This window comes from Camelus dromedarius, chromosome X, assembly GCF_036321535.1.
Source record: "Camelus dromedarius isolate mCamDro1 chromosome X, mCamDro1.pat, whole genome shotgun sequence".
Taxonomy (NCBI): domain Eukaryota; kingdom Metazoa; phylum Chordata; class Mammalia; order Artiodactyla; family Camelidae; genus Camelus; species Camelus dromedarius.
The window spans coordinates 1,164,688-1,172,388 of NC_087472.1; the positions used below are offsets into that span (position 1 = coordinate 1,164,688).

General features: G+C 55.4%; 1 long non-coding RNA gene across 2 annotated transcripts; it reads left to right on the forward strand.

Moving 5' to 3' along the window:
- Positions 1-1,625: 1,625 nt before the first annotated feature.
- Positions 1,626-5,168, forward strand: LOC135320088 (uncharacterized). Of its 2 annotated transcripts, none has more exons than XR_010379259.1 (3): positions 1,626-3,367; positions 3,632-3,989; positions 4,960-5,168. It is a non-coding gene; the product is annotated as an uncharacterized LOC135320088 (long non-coding RNA). The 2 variants fall into 2 exon arrangements; XR_010379260.1 differs by having other exon boundaries at positions 1,626-2,178.
- The last annotated feature ends 2,533 nt before the right edge of the window (positions 5,169-7,701 follow it).

Genomic DNA, 7,701 nt, shown 5'->3' on the forward strand with positions numbered 1-7,701 from the left:
CGTGTTTCTGGGGGTCGCGAGGCCCGGGACACACCCTCTGTGCCACCCCCTGCGTCCCAGAGCCCGGCGGGGACTCGCCATGCTGCAGAATTTGCCCGCGTTCCTTTGTGGACCTGGAGGCCAGGGCGGGAGGCCCGCCCCCGTCCCCCCGCCCCCGTCTCCCGCCCTAACCAGAGAGTCCTGAGTCTACTTCCCTTTGAGCCCTATGCCTAGTCCCGATCCCTGGAGGCCGGGGGCGTGGCCTGCGGCAGCCCCAGGCGGTCTGCGGCCTCCCGCTTGAAGTCCCCTTAGAGAAGCTGTGACCAAAATCCAGGTCCGGGGGACTCCATGAGCACCGTTGAGCCCCCCTGACCAGGCAGAGAAAAGAGGTTATACTCCCCAGGGTGACTTGGAGAAGGGGAAAAGAAGGGTAGTAACCCGACCTAGATGGCAAAGGAGCACTGTCACTCCTCTGGCCGCGCGCCAGTCCTGGCCGCTAAGAACTGCCTTGATCCCTGCTCCTGGGGGCTTCCACCATCCCAAGGACCAGAACGTGGAACGCCCCCTCACGCACAGTTCTTTCCCCGCCCACTATATTACAGAGCCTGAGTATGCCTCTGATATGCTTTGAGTTAAACCACGAATCCTTCCCCCCGCCGCCAAGAATATTATACAGAGAAGTGTACAGTTAGTGCTCATGTCACAAGGGATCTAAGTGTCTGGCAGAGGTGTCAAATGCTTCTGGAGATGGGGACAGTAGGAAGGTAATGAAGACTTCCATTGTCACTTGGCAAGTGTGATACACCTATTCTTCTCCAGGACGACCTGTCACTTTAGTGAATGGTTCCTTTAGGAAGGTTCCAGAAGATTTGTGGTGTACACTCCTCCAATTCCCTTCCCAGGGAGCCTCCCCTTCTATTGGGGGGCTCTGGGCCTGAAAACTGGGTAAGGAGCTGTGACTCTCCACTGGGGCACTGAAGTCAGGTAATTGGGTCACAGACCTAGAGCATTTAGAGTTACATACATCAAGAAGCACTGTAGCAGGCTGCCCAACTATTTCCTTCCTAGAAGCACTGTGATCTTTTCAGAGATTTTCAAGGATGCTAGTGTTACTGCTTAAACAGCTCTCTCAATGCCTCTTTGAAAGACCAGCACTGGACCTATCCCTGGATCACAGTTGGAGGGTAGGGTGTTCAGGTACAATATGATGAATCTACTCCAAAATTCTTCTCTTGCTGAGCCTTTGGGTGCTGTCCTCCACATCATGCCACGGCACTTCTGACATCCAAACCAATGAAATACAAGTCAACAGCGGGTCGAAGATTCAGACAACCAACCATGTGAAGTGCGCAACTACTCACGAGTTCCATGTGCTAACACTCTCCACCTGAAAACTCTAGTAAATACACCTCTGTCAAATACTCCACTACATGGAGTGTCCGAGCTCACCTACTCAGTTGGAAACCCTGAAAAACTAAAACCACAAATGTTCAAATAGGGTTCATTTCGTAGATTTCAGTCAAGTCTGGAAAATATGTATTCATGTAGAAACTATGTCCTCTTTGGTCAGACTTTACGCCCTGGAGCAAGCTGTGATTGATTGGATTCCAGTTATGGGTCTAATGGCAACAGGGTGTGGATGCAGAGAGTCTGGAGGACGACGGGTCTCCCTTTGCAAGGCATCTGCCCCAGGTGAGGTAATGACACAGTCCTCGAGGGAGGGAGGGCAGGCTACTTCGTCTGGCAAAACAGGCTCAGTGGGACTGGGGTCTTCCCAATTGTCAGCTTCAACTGCAGCCAACCAGCTGTCCCAGTTCCAGGTTTCAGGGTCCCAGTCCTCCAACCACTGCTCTACTTTTCATATGAGAAATGTGGAGAGGCTGGGAATTCAACGGGCCTTCGGATTCTGTAACCCTCACAATGAAATGCTGTGTTTCCTTTCCAGCACCTTCAGCCCTGCAGGTACAGGGAGTACGAGAGTTTTGTAGGGCTGCATGGAAGTTCTCTGGCTGTCATAGTGTGACTTGTAAGGGATCTGACCTTGTCATCTGTTCCTCTGTACACTCCCAGGTACACTCAAGAGTCATCCCATACTGCAGTCCTGATAGCCATCGTGACCTTCCTGACCGTCCAGGGCGGCAGCCACTCCAGCTCCCCAGGTACTTGCTGCAGTGGACTCTTCATCCCAGTCAACTGCAGGTGAGACCCTGGCGAACTGTGAGGCCCCTGCAGGTCATGGGTGCCTCGAGCCCCACTTGGTCACTCACGGAGCGGAGGGCTGAAGGAACAGGGACAGTACAGGAAGAAGCTGCCGCCCCTGGAGCAAGGGGCAGAAGGGAAGGGGTTGATGTCACTGGAAGGCTAGAAGCCAGCATGAGGGGCGTTGAACATCCAGAGCCCTGGATCTCTGAGGAGGGGCTGCTGCAATCTCTCAGGGAAGGAGGGAGCAACATCATCAGCTACCAGGGGGACCAGGGCAGGAGGTGATTTCTGAGGCACCATCTTCCAGGTCACTAACTCCTTCTTCAGTGGCATCTACTTGTGGTTTAATTAATTTCTTGAGGTTTTTATTCAATGACTGTGCTTTCTTTTTTTAACTTCTAAAATGCTTTTTCTTTTTCAAATCTTTTCACTTTACTCTTATCTTTGTGATTCCCTCTTCTGTATCTTTTTATGTCTCTGGGGGCTACTGCAGAGTAGCTTTATATCACTAATGCAAACGATTTGTAAATATCCATGAGAACTGCTCTCTGATCTCAGGAGAATGCAAAGGTGATGTCAGTCGGTGTTTCAAAGTCCCCGATTAAGCACAAGAGTAGGAGGTGTTTCTCTTTCTCACCCTCCTCCCTTCCTTACGTGCTGACCCAAGGCCTGGGGGATATTCACCTGGGCTCACCTCTGCCGCCTTCAGGACAAGCTGATGTACCCCCCGGCAGGCCCCGGGAATCTCCCAGTGACAAGGGAGCCAGGCTGTAGAGCGTAGCCCACAAAGGGGGGGGAGGTCAGGCTTAGAGCCCAGAGTCCTCGATCCACACCTGGCCTCAGCCACTTGCTAGCTAGTGATTCAGAACAAGCTACCTAACCCTTGTGTGTCATGTGGTCCTCATTTCCTCATCCAGAGAGTGAGGACAGCATCCTACCAACCTTGTAGTGCTGTGGAGAGGGTGGGATGGCTGAGCCCAGGCACACAGCAAACCCTCGCAGCCATTGCCAAAAATGATGTCATCTGGCCTCTGACAGTTAAGGCCTGGGGAGGGGGTCGTTGACAGGGCCAGCCCTCTCTTTGACAGACCTGCTGATTTTCCGTGAAGGCAGGCGGTGGCTTCAGTTAGAGATTGCGGACCCGCCTTCAGCTGGGCCTCCGGGAGTCCTGAACGGGACGCCTGGGGTGAGGAGTCCTCTCCCGGGCAGGGTTTGCTCCCAGGAGCCCAGCAGTAGCAGCACGATGGGGGCGCGGGGAGTGGGGGAGGGGGGCAGTTCCTCTGGCAGCCAGCGGTTGGCTCGCTGAAGCCTTTCTGCCCGCGGCGGGCCCCAGGAGGTAGCCCCTGCTTAAGGATGACGTGGGGGCGGGGTTCTCCTCCTGCTCACTCAGACCCAGGCTGGGATGGACCCACTTCTTTTCATATGCCTGTTCTTCCTTTCCACCGTGCAGGTGACCCTTCGAGAGCACTGGTTTTAGGTGGATTCTCGGTTCTGCTGTCTCACCTTCTGAGGCCCATTAACTCCGAGCGCCTCGGAAACCCAGCCCCTCCCCCCACCGTTTTCAAGGCTGTTCCCTCATGGATCTCCCTCGTGTCCCTGCACTGAAATAATATAACTAGGCTCTTCTCGTTACACATTTCCTTGTCTTTCTCCCAAACTGGACTGGCATCCCTGGAAGGCAGGGGCTGGATGTCTGAGAGGCACTGCTCCCAGTCCCAGCCAAGGTAGCAGCACCCCGCTCCTCCAACACACACAGAGTGATTTGGCCGCAGGCCGACCTACCAGCCTGGGTCCGCAAGGAATTGACGGTGAGTGGGGTATAGCTCGGTGGAAGAGTGCATGCTTAGCGTGCATGACGTTCTGGGTTCATTCCCCAGTACCTCCATTTAAAAAAAAAAATACTTAAAAAATAATTAGCCCCCCCCCCAAAAACAGACAAGGAATTGGCTATGGGGACTCAGAAATTCTGCCCCGAGTCTCATCACTCTCCTCACACTTGGGAGGAGGGCTTTGTGCCCAAGATACATAACCCAGAAAACACCAATTGAGAATTCAATAAATTTGGTCATATAAAAATGTCTGTCTAGCTTCTTGACAGCCCAGACCAGCAAGCCTAGTCTCTCAAGACAAGAGACAGACTGAGGGAAAGAATTTACAACATACGGAACAAAGGACTAACAGCCCTAGTGTATGACCAAGTAGGGTCTTGGGGGGAAGCAATTACATAGTGTCTATTAAAAGTTTAAATGCCCCCAGGTTTTGACCTGGCAGTTCCACTTAGAGGGAATTATCCTAGAGGGAGATTGACGCAAGCTCAGAGTTGGGAGTTGCAGCATTAACATGAATAGCAAAAAGAAGGAGAAGAAAAGGTACAGGTACCTCAACTGGGGATCCATTAGGTAAATTATAGGACACGTATTCTATCAGATACCATGTGGCCAGAGAGAAGAAATGAGCTGGACGTTTGTGTCCTGACATGGAAGAATTTCCAAGATATATTGTTGCTAATTAAAAGAAAATCACCATCAAGTGTCCAGGGTGTGTGTGTGTGTGTGTGTGTGTTTTAAACGGTGTGAATAACTGTGTTGGTGATTGCATAGAAGAATACAGTTTAGAAGAGAGAAACAAAACTATTAACACTCTTGCTTAAAATAATGTTTTGTAACAATGTTCAATTATGTGCTTAAACAATATGCGAGGGTGGTCATGGAAAATGATACAGCCCCAGTGGAAGGCAGTTTGGCAGTTTCTTTTAAAGCTACACATCCACCTCCGTAGGACCCAGCAATTGCACTGGTGGCCGTTTATGCCAAAGAAATGGAAACGTAACGACGACGGGAAAACCTGTACACGAATGTTCTCAGCAGATTCCTTTGTAGAAGCCTAAAAGTGGGAACAAGCAATACGTTCTTCAGTGGGTGAACGCTTGAACCAACCGTGGCTGATCCCCGCCAAGGACTAGAGCTGCAATACAAAGGAAGAACTAACTTAACTATTGTTGAAACGTGCGACGATTTGCCTGGCTCTCCAGGGCATCATGTGAGTGGAAAAAACGGCCCACCCCAGGTTACACACTGCCCGATTCCATTTACGTCACGGTCTTCAAATGACAAAATTACAGAGATGAGAACAGAATTCTGGTTGCCACGGTTGGGAGGAGGGAGGAGGCTGAGGCTATGAAAGGTCCACGGGAGGGATACTTGGGAGGACACACACTGGACACTGATGTCAGTGGGGGTCACGCGCGTGCGTGACACACACACACGGATAAAACCCGGAGCAGCCGTCAGACGGCACCAAAGGCATTCCCCGGGGTGCGGTCGCACTAGCTATGCAACATGCCCACGTTGGGGGAGCGGCGGCAGGGGCTGCGGCCCCTGGGACTTAGTTCCTTCAGAATGCAAGTTCACAGCAAAAGCACGCAAGCTGCGCCTGCCGGACGACTCGCGCGATTCCGCACCGAGAGTCCAGACTCTCGGGGCGCGCGGGACGTCTGCCAGCTCACAGCCGGCCGGGCCCCACCGCGGAGGAAGAAAGCGCGCGAGGGCGGAGCCGAGAGGGGCGCGCACGCGGGCGGCTTGTTTTGATTGGGCAGAAGAGGGGCCCGTCACGCCACGGGGCCGAGTTACCTCGGTCGCCTGGAGGCGGGTCTAGTCACGACTCGAGCTTAGTCATTGGCGGATCTAGCCAGAAGGGGTGGGCAGGAAGGCGGTGCTCCGTGGCTTCCGGTGGGTGCGCCGAAGGGAGGTGAGGAGATAGACGCGGGGGCGGTCCGGGCGGGGCACGACGGGGCGGGGCACGACGCGGCAGGACGACGCCCGGGCCTGCTCGTCAGCGCCCTGGGGCTTTGGACTCCGCCCTCGGCTCCTCTGAGTCCTGGGCCGGGCCAGAGTCCCGGTTCCCCGAGACCCCGGGGGTCTACGCTCTCTCCGGGGGAGAGGCGGAAGAGAAGCCTCCTCAGAGTCCAGGCCCCGGGAGACCTGAGGGCGCCCCTCCCGCCGCTCCTGGCAGGACTCCCACCACTGTCCCGAGGGTGTCTGGCCCTCTAGGTGGCCGGGGATTGTGTATTGGGGTCCCCAGGGGCCTGGTGAGTGGGGAGGGAGGGCAGATGGCAAAGGGCACGGTCTCCGGCTCCCCCCCCCCCCCCCGCAAGTCCTTGCCTCTGAGGGCGGCCTTACTCCGCACTTCTTGGAGCTTCCACCCTCCCAGAGCTCAGAATGTAGCACTCTCCCCGACCCACACACACCCTTGCCCGGCCCACTGTGTTCCAGCGCCCCTGAGTGTGACTGGGACGGGCTCTGTGAAGCATGGATCCTCCCTCCTCCACGCACACATACACACACAAGCTAGTATCCAGGGAGAGGTGGGCAGAGCTGGGGCCAGTACCCGGAGCCATGGTATCTGCCAGAGGTGTCTGTCCAGGCTTCTGGAGGTAGGGTCGTGAGGTCGGCAAGAAGTAACAAAGTCTTCCCCATGTCACTTGACAGGTGTGGCTTGCTGGGAGGGAATCCTGCCCAAGCACGCCTGTTCTCCAGGACAACCTGTGGTTGCAGCCATCAGCCATCAGTGCCTGCCTCTCTGCCTGCCTGCCTCTCACCTGGGGAGGTCAAGGTGAACCCCGCAGAGAAAGCTCGTGGCTTCTCGAGAAGTGGGCACGATCAGGAACCATCCGTCCTGGTGGTTCTCACGGTGGGAGGTGCGTGGGAACACCTGGAAGGCTTCTTCAAGCCCTGGGAAGTGCTGCTGCTGCTGCTGCTTGCTGCTGCTGCTGGTCTGGGGACCCCCACTGTGAGAAGCACTGCTCTAGAGACCTAGAGTGCTGTGTGTGTGCCCCCTGCCCTACCCAGGGCTGGCTCCTTTGCAGGGTCCCTGTGGGCCTGGGAAGTGCCAGGAGGGTGCTAGCTCTCGCGAGATCAGGAGTTTCCCATTGAGTAATGGTCGCCCTTCCCTGCCTGGGGGCACTGCAGGATGCCATCCTCAGTCCAGGCAAGATAAGGTGTCATGTTTGTACACGTGCTCAGCAGGTTCCAGACTGGGGCTGATAACATCTGGACAAGGAGGAGAGGGGGCGGAGATCAGATTTGTGTCTGGGCGTGGGGATGGAAAGGACTCTGACGAGGCAGAGGAGAAAGACCCGAATGCCGAGCTCGGGGATGGGAAAGGAACCTGGGCCCTGAGACCGAGACCAAGCCGACTGGGGGGAGCGTGGAGACCAGAAAGGGGCTTGTCTGCCCAGGAAGTGCCCTGACAGTTGTCTGGGCTGTGGGTGTGGCCCGCCCTCCAGCTGGGGGGAAGCTGTCGCCTTTCCTGCCAAAGGTTCCTCACCTATAGGGTCTCCCAGCTCCTGGGTGATGCTGCCCGGACAGACCTGCTCAACACCCAACACCACCACCCACCGCTTTGGCCAGTCTTTGCGGTGGATAGTCTTTGTTCGGCTCCAGGATGGCCTGCCGTCTAGTTGGAGCGGCAGAGGAAATGCAGTGCCAGTCACCCGCCACCATTTGTGCCCGGAATGAGCAG